Raw genomic sequence first — 15,598 nt, forward strand, 5'->3', positions numbered from 1 at the left:
TATTATTCATTTTATTTATTTACCACTGTACCAAGAAAGCGAAATTGAAATTTATAAGGGAGCAGTTATAAAAAACAAAAAAGGAAAAAAAACAAAGCTTAGAACTTTCAAAAGCAAAGAGAGCAAGAGAGCGGGAGCGTAAATAAGTTAAAGTGCATGCACAAAAGAGAAACAGCGTGGATATAAATAGGAATGAATATAATGAACAGTTTTATATATATAGTAACATACCCACACCCACATATCTACCACATAAAGTAACATACACACACCCACATATCTACCACATAAACATATTTACATTACGCATTTGTCACACCCAAAATCATCGGCTCCCAAGAGTCGCCAATTAATATAAACATCCTCTTGAGTTATAAACAAATGAAAGAACCCCAAATTGTCGGCTCCCACGACTGACCAATTTATGTAAACATCCTCTTGCATTATAAACAAATGTCCCCAAACTCCAAAAAGCTTTTATCCCCCAATACTGTAAAATTGCAGACGCAGCTCAAACCTAGATCGCTCTCTTGCTCAGTGCTCTCATTTTGGACACTCTCAATTTATCAATAAAGTTCTTTCTCCCAATCGAAGGTTTGATAAGCGCCAGCTTAGTTTTTAAGTTTGAGTTTTAAGTTGAATCTTGTAAGGAGCAGACCTATCTCTCCCAGTTCGCGTTTACACTATTTTGATAAATAAAAATTATATTTTTTTCAAAGTGCTAAATCCCGAATTTGTTATTGGCGCAGCCGGTAGGATATAACTTTTTATACGGTTATATCCTTAAAGAACCCAAACGTCGTTCGTCCCAGTGCAATTATAAACCAGCTATCGCAGTGTCGGTTTGTGTCGCTAATATACGAACGGAAACCTCAATTTTTGCAACACGCTATCGAAGCTCAGGTTGCGAGGTTTTTTTAAAACATAAATCTTGACCCGTGTGACTGTCAAGTAACTAAAACAAATTTTTTGCAAAAACCCGTTTTATTGTAAAAGCTAGTGCCTTTGTTCGTAACACAAGGGTTACTAAAAAATAAAACACCTTAGTTCTCCCCCACCAGTGGTAAGAGACAAGGTATAACAATTTTAAATCAAATTCATAATACAAAACTTTTAAAATTGTGAAAAATTTATAAAACTAAATAAAAAACCAAAAATGGCAGAACCAGTGCTATTATTGTCAGAAAACCATCTAAATCAAGCCCTGAACCAAATCAGGCAAGTGCCGCAATTTGGAGGCAACACGCTCGAACTCAGCCCGTTCATCAGGAGGATAGACTTCATCCTGGAGTTGTACCCCACAACATGTATACGCCAGTCAAGCGTATTCTTCAGTGCGATTGAAATGCAGCTTCACGGAGATGCCCAGAGGATATCTCAACTATCAACAGCCAGATGCTGGAGGGATTTAAGGAACGCCCTCATCAACGAATATAAAACCCAGACGCCCTGCGAAGAACTACTAAGACGTCTGTATAACACCCCCTTTCCTGGGTGTATACGTAAGTTTGTTGAGGACATTGAGTCCAAATCTTTTGTAATATTAAATAAATTAGCCTTAGAAAATAACGCTTCAAATACAATTTTATACACAAATGCTCTTAATAATACAGTTAAAGATGTTATTATGAAAAAATTGCCAGACAGACTTTTTATGACATTGGCTAGGTATGATATTACTAATGCTAATAAACTAAAATGTGTAGCACAACAAGAAGGTTGTTATGAAACATTTTATTCAGATCGAACAAAGAATTCACAAAGTCAAAACCAAGATAAGAGAAATTATCAACCCCAACAAAATACTAATAAACAACAAAATTATAATTCCCAAAACCAATACAGACAGCAGAATAATATTTCCCCAAATCAATATAAGCAACAGGCTAGTACATCTCAAGGCCAACATAAGCCTAATTATAATAAAAATAACAGCGAAACCTTTTATGAAAACCACCCATTATATCAAGCAACAAAACAAGAATTCCAACAAAAATTAAATTATAATCAGGTTAGGAATCCTATAAATTATCAATCACAACAAAATGGGGCTAATGCTCCTAATCGACCAATAAAAAGAAATCGCGAAAGTACGAGTGGCCATATGAAAATGGATACCGAAAATTTTCATCAACAAGCCTCGGACACCGAACAGGAAATAGAAACCCTTACATACGAATCATCATGAATAACCAAGAGTTCCGATGTGTTGTAGACACAGGCTCTTCTATTAATTTAATTAAAGAAAATTACTTTAATTTTCCAACCAAAAATACACCTCTTAAAGTTCATACCATAAATGGTAATATTCAGTTAAATACATCCGTGTCCTACCATGCAAGTAAGCTTTGTCCGACCAAACAAACATTTTGGGTCCATAATTTTTCCGATAGATATGATATGCTCATAGGAAGAGAATATCTCGAAGCTTGTAACGCAATTATTAATTATAAATCAAAAACAGTTAATTTAAACGGTTATCAATTCGGAATGAGATTTAATTATAACGATTTCGAATATAAACAAGGAGAAGCAGAAATTGATTGCTGCGATCCCCCATTTTCAACAGATACACCTTTTAATTTTGCAATAAATAACGACTTGCAAGAAACCAATAAGTTTAGATTAGAACACCTTAATGACGAGGAAAAAGATAATCTTAAGAAAATTTTATATGAATTTAGCGACATACAGTACAAAGAAAGTGACAATTTGACTTTCACTAGTACTATCAAGCATGTCATTCATACAAAAAATGAGCAACCGGTTTACAAAAAACCATACAAATATCCTCAAGCTTACGACCAAGAAGTCGATTCGCAAATGAGAGATATGATAAAACAGGGAATAATTCGAAAGTCAAATTCCCCTTATTGCTCACCCATTTGGATAGTACCAAAGAAAGGTGATGCATCTGGAACAAAAAAGTTCCGTATCGTAATTGACTATCGTAATTTAAATGAAATTACGGTAGATGACAAATACCCTATCCCGGTCATGGATGAAATATTGGACAAACTTGGTAGATGCCAATATTTTACCACTATTGACCTTGCAAAAGGTTTTCACCAAATACAAATGGATGAAAATTCTATTCCAAAGACAGCTTTTTCCACCAAAAATGGCCATTATGAATATACTCGTATGCCCTTTGGATTGAAAAATGCCCCTGCTACCTTTCAAAGGTGCATGAACAATCTCTTAGAAGATTTGATCTACAAGGATTGTTTGGTCTACATGGACGATATTATCGTGTACTCCACTTCATTGGAGGAACATGTATTATCTTTGCGAAAGGTATTTGAAAAATTACGAGAAGCTAATCTCAAGCTTCAACTCGACAAATGCGAGTTTATGAAAAAGGAAACAGAATTCCTTGGACATATTATAACAACAACTGGTATAAAACCAAATCCTCTCAAAATAGAGGCAATACAAAATTTCCCTATACCCAAATCCCCAAAACAAATAAAATCCTTTTTAGGTCTTTGTGGATTTTATAGGAAATTTATCCCAAACTTTGCTAAAATAGCAAAACCAATGACAGCAAAGCTTAAAAAAGGCGTAACTTTAAATATAAAAGATAATGATTATGTACAAGCGTTTGAAAAACTTAAACTTTTAATAATGTCCGATCCAATACTTATATACCCAAATTTCGAAAAACCATTTTCATTAACAACAGATGCAAGTAATATTGCTATAGGAGCAGTATTATCGCAAAATCATAAACCAATCTGTTATGCCAGCAGAACTCTTAATGAACACGAAATTAATTATTCGGCAATAGAAAAAGAACTTTTAGCTATTGTCTGGGCCACCAAATATTTCAGGTCCTATCTTTTTGGCAGAAAATTTCTGATCCTAAGTGATCACAGGCCTCTAGTATGGCTCAATAATATTAAAGAACCTAATATGAAATTACAACGCTGGAAAATCAAACTAAATGAGTTTGATTATGAAATAAAATATTTGCCCGGTAAAGAAAACCATGTGGCAGACGCCTTATCTAGAATAAGAATAGAGGAAGCCTATTTAGGAGAGACTTCCAGTAATTCAAATACAATAACAACAGTAGCTACAGTGCATAGTGCACCAGAAGATAACCAAAACCACATTTCAATAACAGAAAGACCACTGAATTATTATAACAGACAATTAGAATTTATAAGAGGAGACTTAAATGAAGTCGAAGTAATAAATTATTTTCATAAAACAAAAATCATAATAACATATAAAGAGATGACAATAGAATACGCAAAACAATTAATAATTGAATACTTTTCTAATAAGAAAAGCGTAATATACTTTCCAATTGAAATAGACTTTTTAATTTTTCAAAAGGCATACGTTGAAATTATTTCCCCAGATAACTTAACTAAAACAATGAAAACTAATAGTAAATTAATAGATATTAACACTTACGCAGAATTCAAAGAAATTATTATTAAAACACACAGAGAACTATTACATCCAGGAATAGAAAAACAAACAGCACTTTTTAAAGAAAAATATTATTTTCCCGATCACCAAAAATTAATTCAAAATTTTATTAATGAATGCGAAGTATGCAACATCGCAAAAACAGAACACAGAAATACTAAATTAGAATTCGAAATAACCCCAGAAATTTTTAATCCAAGAGAAAAATATGTCATTGATTTTTATATGATAGATAATAAACAATTTTTATCTTGTATAGACATTTATTCAAAATTTGCCACCTTAATAGAAGTCAACAGTCGAGATTGGTTAGAAGCAAAAAAGAGCATTAACTAAAGTTTTTAATGAAATGGGTAAACCAAACCAAATTAAAGCAGACAAAGATTCAGCTTTCATGTGTGCAGCATTGCAACTTTGGTTAAAATCTGAAGATGTTGTTATTGATATAACAACAAGCAAAAATGGAATTTCTGACGTTGAGAGATTTCATAAAACGGTAAATGAAAAGTTAAGAATCATAAACAGTGAAACAGACATAGAAAATAAGCTAACAAAATTTGAAACTATTCTTTATGTCTATAATCATAAAACAAAACATAACACGACAGGCAGAACTCCTGCAGATATTTTTATTTTCGCTGGAACTCCAAAATATAATACACAGTCAAATAAAATCAATAAAATAGAAAAACTAAATGAATCACGAAATAAATTTGAATTTGATACTAGATATCGACAAGCTCCACTAGTAAAATCAAAAACCACTAATCCGTTTAAAAAGACAGGAAAAATCACAAAATTAGATGATAATCATTACGAAGAAGTTAACAGAGGAAGAAAAATAATACATTATAAGTCTAAATATAAGAAAACAAAGAAAATTAACGAAAATAAATACGATAATTCAAGATGCACGCCAAATGAAAACCAAACCTAACTTGTTGATCAACACTATCAACATCTTATTAATTTTAATACATTTTACAAACCAATACTAATCAAATATTGATAATTTCTCATATCCCAAAAGACATTATAAAAACTTCAATATTCAAAATTTTGCCTTACCCAAATGAATTTAATGACATATTAACAGAACCTTTAGAAGACAAATATTATTTTCAAAATAATCAAATATTTTCATTTAACACAAAAGAAAGAGTTACAAATAAATGCATTATAGGAATATTAAACCAAGCCAATGCCGAATGTAAATACACAAAAATGTATAAAAAAAAATATGAAACAAATTATATAGAGCCAAATATTATAATTACTTGGAACTTACCGAAAACTATTTTAAACCAAACATGTATAAATCAAGCAATAGTTGTCGAAGGAAATAAAATCGTAAAAGCATTTAATTGTTCTGTACAAATTGAAGAAATCTTAATAACAAATACTATAATGGATTACACACAAACTATTTATGTTAACAATAATGTAACAATGATAGAACCACTGTCAATAATTGAAGCAAAAGATATAATAAGAATACATACAAGAAAAAATAACACATTTCAAATTATAATACTTACTATTTTAATTGTAATAATTATAATTTTAATTATTTACTTCATCTATAAATTTAAGAGTATTCCGAGAAACATTGTAATTAAATATAAAAATCAAAACAAAAACAATACTAAGAACCCAGAAAATATAACAGAATTAAACAATATTGCACCAAATGAAAATACCCTACAATTAAACGAAAATACTACACAAACTAATATACCCACTCACATATACCCTAATATATCCGCCTGAGGACAGGCTTTTTTCTAATGGATGGGGAAGTAACATACCCACACCCACATATCTACCACATAAAGTAACATACACACACCCACATATCTACCACATAAACATATTTACATTACGCATTTGTCACACCCAAAATCATCGGCTCCCAAGAGTCGCCAATTAATATAAACATCCTCTTGAGTTATAAACAAATGAAAGAACCCCAAATTGTCGGCTCCCACGACTGACCAATTTATGTAAACATCCTCTTGCATTATAAACAAATGTCCCCAAACTCCAAAAAGCTTTTATCCCCCAATACTGTAAAATTGCAGACGCAGCTCAAACCTAGATCGCTCTCATGCTCAGTGCTCTCATTTTGGACACTCTCAATTTATCAATAAAGTTCTTTCTCCCAATCGAAGGTTTGATAAGCGCCAGCTTAGTTTATAAGTTTGAGTTTTAAGTTGAATCTTGTAAGGAGAAGACCTATCTCTCCCAGTTCGCGATTACACTATTTTGATAAATAACAAGAGAGAACGCTATAGTCGAGTGCCTCGACTATTAGATACCCGTTACTCAGCTAAACAACTTAATATAAATATGCCTTCTTGTATATTTTTCGCCGCTCGAATTAGCACCTTGGCCAGCTGTTCCAAAGTCATCCGTTAGATGGCGCCATGATAGGCGGAAATGTAGGCGCTAGCCATGCTTAAGCGTTTAATGGTTTTTTGGGCGTTAGAGTGGGCGTTGCAAACTTTTATTAGGCCAATCGATAGGTATTGACGAAACAAATACATATCAATTACAATTTTCATAATAGCATCAAAACTTTGGCCACAGCTTGTGGCTTGTGGGCGTCAGAGGGGGCGTGGCACCATTTTGAAACAAACTTGCGCTGCGTAGGAACTCCTAAAATCTACATGCAAAATGTCAATCTTCTAGCTTTTATAGTTTCCGAGATCTCAGCGTTCATACGGACAGACAGACAGACGGACAGACAGACGGACAGACTGACATGGCTAGATCGACTCGGCTAGTGATCCTGAACAAGAATATATATACTTTATAGGGTCGGAAACGCTTCCTTCTACCTGTTACATACTTTTGCACGAATACAATATACCCTTTTACTCTACGAGTAACGGGTATAAAAATGACATGGTACTGGGTAGTACCTGGATAATTAAGAAGTGTGAGTTTTACATTCCCTATTGTGTAAATAATTTTGGGAGTTCCTACGCAGCGCAAGTTTGTTTCAAAATGGTGCCACGCCCCCTCTGACGCCCACAAGCCACAAGCTGTGGCCACAGTTTTGATGATATTATGAAATTTTAATTGATATGTATTTGTTTCGTCAATAAATATCGATTGGCCTAATAAAAGATTGCCACGCCCACTCTAACGCCCAAAAAGCCATTAAACGCTTAAGCCTGGCTAGCGCCTACATTTCCGCCTTTCATGGCGCCATCTAACGGATGACTTTGAAACTGCTGGCCAAGGTGCTAATTCGAGCGGCGAAAAACATACAAGAAGGCATATTTATATTAAGTTGTTTAGCTGAGTAACGGGTATCTAATAGTCGAGGCACTCGACTATAGCGTTCTCTCTTGTTTATTATCTATATTATACTAGAGCACCCGGCGAACTTTGTCTCGCCCCTATTTCACGACTTCATATAATCCCAGAGTAACAATAAAACTCGAAATCTCCACTGATCGATGTGATAAACAATATTTTTTCTTTTGTTATCCGGGGCAAAAATAAATAATGATGACGGCTTTCCCACAACGTATAACTGCCCATGTGAAAAACATTGATATTTCAGATTAATCCCGCAGACATCCAACAATTCGCCTTGCGATTTATTGATTGTCATCGCAAATGCCAATCGAACTGGAAACTGAATCCTCTTGAATTGGAATGGAAGATCTGTTGGAATAATCGGAATTCGTGGGATAAGAACTTCCTCTCTTATAAATTTGCCCTTAAAAATCGTCGCATGAATTACATTGTTCATCAGATTTTTAACGGACAACCGCGTACCGTTGCATAATCTCGGATGATTTAGATTCCGCAGCATTAGTTGCAAATTATGTGGCGGAGTTCCTGGCACATCCTGTGAGTTCAAAAATTCCTTCGGATAGTTGGTCGCTTCATCCTCGTCGGTCACGCTGTCAACGGATCTGTATGAATGCAGTTCTCCAGCAATTTGACTTTGAATAACGAAATTCAAACTATCTACGTCTTTATTCTTCGTTGTTCTCCGTTCTGCTCTTTGCTCTGCGTTCGCGTCCGTAAAGTAGACACATTTGATGGATTTGATAGAGTTGCAGTACTCAACATTGCAATGCGTTGAGAACGTTTTCGACAAAAGCGGGCAATATGGAACGATTACTGTCAAGTTGTCATCTGGAGAACGACGCCTATACAATGGATATACATCGTGTCCACCGATTGTTTCAGCCGTCAACGGACGGGGAAATCGTTTTGTGCAGTTACCGTTATCCATGCAAATTAACTATAACTTTAATTAAAGATTCTAATTAATATCGTAAACAATTTATTTTGGCAGAGCTTGCTACTGAGTTCTCACGGGTTCTTATCTTATAAACATTTCCACCCTCGCAAACGGCGAGCCAAGCTTGAGACAGACGTAAACAAATTCCCCCTAGCTAGCCGCCAAAGGCCAGCCAAACTTTAGACTAAACATCCGTTAGAATCCCAACACCGCGAACCCTCTTTTTTAGGCATCGCGTTCGCTTCCAAATTTTCCATGCTGATCACAGCAATCTTAATCGGGAATTAGCTTCGGAAACCAAGACTTCGGAAAATGACGAAGATAAACTTTAAAAGCTTCGATCCCGAGGCAACAAGGGAGGAGAACCAACTCAAGCTTGGGCAGTCGTGAAATAAGTCTAAGAATGATTGTATTCTAAGACTAAGTGAAGTTTATCTAAAAAAAATTATATTTTTTTAAATACATTCGGTATCGTATTTGTAATTGGCGCCCAACGTGGGGCCTGCGCTGTAAAAAATATCGAAATGAAATAAAAGATATTCGCGAGTGTTCCCATAAAAATAAATCATAGACCTGAAAATAAAAAAGTTTTCTATGTAAAAAAAACAAAACGTACCGGATAAAAAAAAGCAGAGCATAAAGTGAAGATATTATTGTGCTGAGAAACAACTAAAGTGAAAATCCAAAAAACACAATTAAAAGTGCAAGACTTTAAATAAAGAAATAAAAAAAGGCCAGAATACGCCAAATAATAAAAGTGAAAAATTACAATAATATATTAAATATAAATTATCCAGGAAAATAAACAATCGCAAAAAGTGCAAAACTACAAAAAATAATAAATATTTCCAATAAAAAAAATAAAATAAAATAAATAAAATATTTATAAAACGCCAAATATAATAAAAAAAGAGGTGCAAAAATTAAATTTACAAAACGCAAAGTGCAAAAATACAGCATCATTTTTAATATTCCTAAAGAGTAATATAAATCATCAAAAAATTTTGTTGTTTTTTATAAAATAAAACAAAATAAAAAAAATTAAAGAAAACAAATAAAAAACATACAAAAAGCTACACGAAAACAAAAAAAGAAAAAACTATAGAAAGTGACACAAACAAACAATTTGATAAAACCAAGAAGTACCAAGAAAAGGAACGAAACAAAATTACTGAGAGAAGACTAAGAAGACCCAGGACCCACCAGGACACAGAAGACAACAAATCGTGAGAGTAGAATTAGCATTATAAAAATATTTAAATAAGAATGAAATTATTATCTACAATTCTAAACAATATTCAATATATATAAAACTAATCTTCATAAATAAACAAATATTTGCTAAAAGTGATAGATTAATCCTGGAAGAGTTAATAAACGCATTACAAAATTTTAAAACGACTGATACAAATGGTCCGTCGACTAGCCGAAGCGCTAACAAACAAACACCCGAACAATCATTAACCACAGATAATTGTCCGATTGATTGCTAGTAATGTAACCCCTTTACAAGACGAAATAAAAAATTTACGTACCCTTTTAGACTCAAGAGCTAATTTAGTAACCGAATATCAAGTCGAACAGATTGACGATAACATAACATGCGACGAAACTTTGGAGGTAGTAAAATCCGTTCCCCAGTTTTCCGGAAGTTTAGAAAATTATGTGGGCTGGCGGGAAGCCGCTGAAACCGCAATGGGATTATACGTTCGTAAAAGCCGCAGGTATTTTGTAGCTTTAACCATTTTAAGAAATAAAATAATAGGAAAGGCAATTGATGCCTTAACAAATCACGGAACGGTGTTAAACCTCGACGCAATTTTAGCCAGGCTCGACTTCGTCTTTAGCGACAAAAGACCTATCCACATAATTGAACAGGAACTAAGCGTCCTTACACAAAATAAATTCTCAGTTATGGACTTTTATAATTTGGTTAATAAAAAATTAACCTTACTAATAAATAAAACCATAATGACTTACGGGAAAGAAAATCCCATAACCACAGAAACAAACCTCAGACATAGGCAAAATGCCTTGAGAGTGTTTATAACTGGCCTAAACGGCTCAATTTCCGGCATGTTATTTTCCCTCAACCCTCCACACTTGCCAAACGCATTAGCCAGAGTGCAAGAAATGGAAAGCAACCAGATGAGGGCACAGTTCGCTTATCGTTTTAGCGCTCCTCAACGCCGCTTTAATGAAAACCCACGAACTTCATATGATTCATATTATAAATTTGACAACAATAATCAGGGCAATCAATTGCGCCTGAATAGAACCAATGATAATATTCAAAATTATCAAGGGCAAAATGCCAACTACCAGTACACTAACAAACATGGCTATCAAAATAATAGTTATCAAAATAAAAATAACCCTCAAATTACTAATAGCTATAAAAACCCGAATAACTATCAAAATACTAATAGTTATCAAAATCATAATAACTATCAGTATAACAACGCTCGGTCCAATTCAAACCCAACTAATAATGTTTGGACACAAGCGAATAATACTTATCAAAACAGGAGTGAGCCAATGGAAGTGGACGCCAGCGTTCAATTCCAAAATAAAAATTATAATCCTAATAACCAATCCTTTTCCAAAGGCTGGTAGTACCAAAACAAAAACACACAAGTTGATTCATCAGCTCAACCAAAAAACAAACAAATGCGCATAAATAATATTCAAGAGGACCATTTTTTAGAAGAACAATAGGCCTGCCACACATTTTTCGGCAAGACAAGAAAATAAATAAAAAATTTAATATTTTGATAGACACAGGAGCTACAGCCTGTTATATAAAAAAAGGCATTTACCAAAACGGGATAGAATTACCTATTTATAAGAGAGTGAAACTGTCGAGGGGCGTTTCTCCAATGGGGTTGATTCAGTCCAGTAAAACTATTTCGTTTCAATTTAACGTAGAGTTTATTTCAAAGAAAAACTAGTTCACTTCACTTCCTTCTTCATACACTGGTAGATTAGAACTAACTTAATGCTACGGGGTGGAGGTTTCAAGAGGCCGCTTGGAGAGCGGAGTGGAGACACTTAACAGTGCGAGAGAACGAGATGCGAGGATCTGGAAAAAACTGTTCTCTCGACTGTTAGGACTCCAGGGTTCCGGTTCACCCGAAACTGGAAGCGCCGCTTGGCGCGAACATTCTCCCCCCTGCGGGAGAGTTCCTTGAAGCAGGACATCAGGACTGACGGCAGGCTCCCGACACGATCCATCCAAACGCCGTGCTCTGAGCGACGGGCAGCCCATCTTGAAGGTTTAGAAACCCGGGTTGGATCACTTTCGGGTACACGTCGGATCCCAACACCAGGGAGATGGTGGCTGGACGATGGAACTGGTCATCGGCTAGTCGGATGGTATCGAATTTAGCCCGAACCTCATCGCTCAGCGCACGAATCGGTGTTCGGATTCGCAGGCTGTTGTCGATCTTCAGGACCATATCCATGTTAAAATCGCCCGACCTCGACCGGATGGTCGTTGAGCACACTCGTTCGTCTCCAACTTGCGTGGTCGGCAGCCGAAAAGCTTCTGCCAGCGAGCTATCGATACTGCTCACGGGGGTACACGGGTCGATGAGGGCGCCCGTCTCATAGCTGTTGGCCCCTGTGTCGATGACCACAATGGCCGTCGGCAGAATATGTATACTCCTGTGCTGCAGGAGCGAGGTCACGGATGGGGCCACAATAGACGGTGGGGCAGACGATCGATACTGCGATGCCCATGCCTGCTGCTGTGGTGACTGCTGACGAATCGGGGACGGAGACTGGCGACGTTGCGGGGCCGGCGACTGGTGGCGTTGCGGGGAAGGCGACTGCCGACGTTGCTGGAAAGGCGATCGGCGAGTTATCGCGGGCATCTCGTGCCTGTGGAGCAAGGTGTGATGCTCCTGTCCACATTTTTTGCAAACGTCGCCACTGAGACATTTCCCTCCGGAGTGCTGATGAGCCAAACAATTGTGGCAGTACTTGTTCACCAGTACTGCTCGGAGACGCTTCTCTGAACTGAGCCTCAGGAATCGGTTGCATTTCCGTAGCGGATGTATACCCTGGCAGACTCGGCAGCGGTAGGATTTTATACCTCGAGAACATCTGCTGACAAGGGTCTGGGAAGTGCGTGGGCGAGGACGAGGAGCCATTCTGAACCTTTACTTGGAAGAGAAAGCAAAACAACAAACAAATCAGAAAAGGAGTCGCTTTAGTGATGTTTACGGGGTGGACAGCGGGAACAGAAGGCATTATTGTGGAGATTTGGAGGTTGCCTTAGCCTCCATAGGAAGGAGAACTACTTTGTGGACCGGACGTCGGATAGTTCCACGAGAAGTAAGAATATCTACGACGCGTACTCTAGTATCAGCTCCTGGGATAGCAGCTACGATACTGCCGAGCCGCCAGTCATTTGATGGCAAGTTATCGTCCTTAACGACTACCATATCGTCGACTTGCAGATTTCTGGATGGCCTTAGCCACTTGTTGCGCTTGTGGAGTTCCTTTAGATACTCTTCTTTCCATCGTGAACTAAATTGTTGATGCTGGGCCTTGAGATGTTGCCATCGATTTATAATCGACTTGGCTTCGCCTTTGATTTCAGGCTCCGCCGTGGAAAGCAACGGACCCCCGATCAGAAAATGGCCTGGCGTCAGTGCCAGCAAGTCTGTCGGGTCCTCTGACATTGGAGAAAGCGGTCTGGAATTAAGGCAGGCTTCAATCTTGGCAAGAAGCGTGGAAAGCTCTTCGAAGGTATACTTGCGAGCGGACGTGGATTTGTAAAACAGAGTTTTAAAACTCTTTACTCCTGCCTCCCACAGGCCTCCCATATGAGGAGCTCCTGGGGGTATGAAACGCCACACGAGTCCCTGATGGCTGTACGCATCAGTCACCGACTCCTTTAGCGCTTGCGTAAAGTAAAAGGGTATATTGTATTCGTGCAAAAGTATGTAACAGCTAGAAGGAAGCGTTTCCGACCCTATAAAGTATATATATTCTTGATCAGGTCACTAGCCGAGTCGATATAGCCATGTCCGTCTGTCCGTCTGTCTGTCTGTCCTTATGAACGCTGAGATCTCGGAAACTATAAAAGCTAGAAGATTGGCGTTTTGCATGCAGATTCTAGGAGTTCCTACGCAGCGCAAGTTTGTTTCAAAAAGGTGCCACGCCCCCTTTAACGCCCACAATCGCTTATATACGATTTTAAAAATTTAAATATTTCGGAAAAGTAAAAATGCAGTTTTATTGTGTTTATCAATACCTAACGAAATGTTTCTATCCCCATCTCCCTCGCACTCCCTTTACCTGAGTAACGGGTATCTGATAGTCGGGGCACCCGACTATAGCGTTCTCTCTTGTTTTTAACTTCAAAGGGGCCGGCATAATCGACGCCGGTGTAAGTAAATGGCCTGGAAAAAGAGGATCGATCAGTCGGAAAATCGCCCATCAATTGGGTTTGCAGTCTTTTTTTATAAATGGTGCACACCTTGCATGAATTTACCACTCCCTTTACCAGATTCTTGACTTTAGGAATCCAATATTTGGATCGCACCAAGCGCACTATCAATTGGTTGCCGCCATGAAGTGTAATCTGGTGTGACATGAATTGGACAAGCAGACGAGATAGCCGACAGCTGTACGGGAGTATAACAGGATGGCGCTCGTCATACTGCAGGACCTTGGAGGCAGTTAAGCGACCACATGCTCTTAAGAGGCCATGTTGGTCTATAAATGGATATAAATTCGCAATTTGGCTTGATGCGGGTATGGAACTTTTACTTCGCAACAATCGAAGCTCGAGCGCGTACTCTTCACGCTGGGCAAGTATTATGTAGGTTTTCTCAGCTTCCCGGATTTCCCGATTACTGAGCTGCCTGTCGGGACTTACCGGAGCCTTCCGACAGCGATTTAGGAACCTTTGGACGTAAGCCAGGACTCGTAATGCCTTGTCTAGTCTGGAGAAACGGTCAAGGAAATCATCAGCGGGGATCTTTACGAAGTGAACCTTCACCGCGCGCTGCTCTAACTCAGTGACTGGGTGTGGATCCGAAGTTTACGGCCATTGAAGTTTGGGCAGTTGTAGCCATTGGGGCCCATGCCACCAGAGGGTGCTATCGCCCAACTCTTGCAGGGACACGCCGAGACTAGCTAGGTCGGCAGAATTGTGTTCTGATCGCACATGTGACCAATTCTCAATCTTTGTAGCTTGATCTATTTTGGTTACGCGGTTGGCTACGAATGTGGTCCAGGAGCAGGCTGGTTTTTTTAACCATGCCAGGACAATGGTGGAATCTGTCCAGCAGAAAATCTCAGAGCTGTCTGACAACATATTTGGAAGAATGGTGGATGCCATATCTGCCAGCAATAGGGCACCACAAAGCTCGAGTCGGGGGAGGGATACGGTTTTCACAGGGGCCACCCGAGTCTTTGCCGTAAGCAGATTAGTCAATATCTGCTGACCGACTTCAACCCTGACATACAGCGCAGCCCCTTAGGCCTTTTGGGAAGCGTCACAGAAACCGTGAAGCTCGATTTTCACCTGGGGCTGGTAACCGACCCATCTCGGAATACGGATTTGATCGAGATCGGGATAACTTTGCAGGAACATTTGCCATCTATGGCTCATTTCGGCGGGAAGATTGTCATCCCAGCCAGATCTCCTGCATAAAAATCTTGGCCCGGACGATGAACGGGGCAAGCCATCCAGCGGGATCGAATAGCTTTGCGATCTGGGAGTTCTCTCCCTCTTTTTTGTATAGGAGGATTTGACGGATATTTCTGGGGGCACGAAGTAGAACTCATCGGTGGTTGCTCTCCAGCGAACGCCGAGAGTTTTGGCTGTGCTTTCGGCATCAATATTTAGGAACTCAGCATGGAGAAGATGCT

The sequence above is a fragment of the Drosophila rhopaloa genome, unplaced genomic scaffold, assembly GCF_018152115.1.
Source record: "Drosophila rhopaloa isolate 14029-0021.01 unplaced genomic scaffold, ASM1815211v1 contig_203, whole genome shotgun sequence".
NCBI classification, from domain to species: Eukaryota; Metazoa; Arthropoda; class Insecta; order Diptera; family Drosophilidae; genus Drosophila; species Drosophila rhopaloa.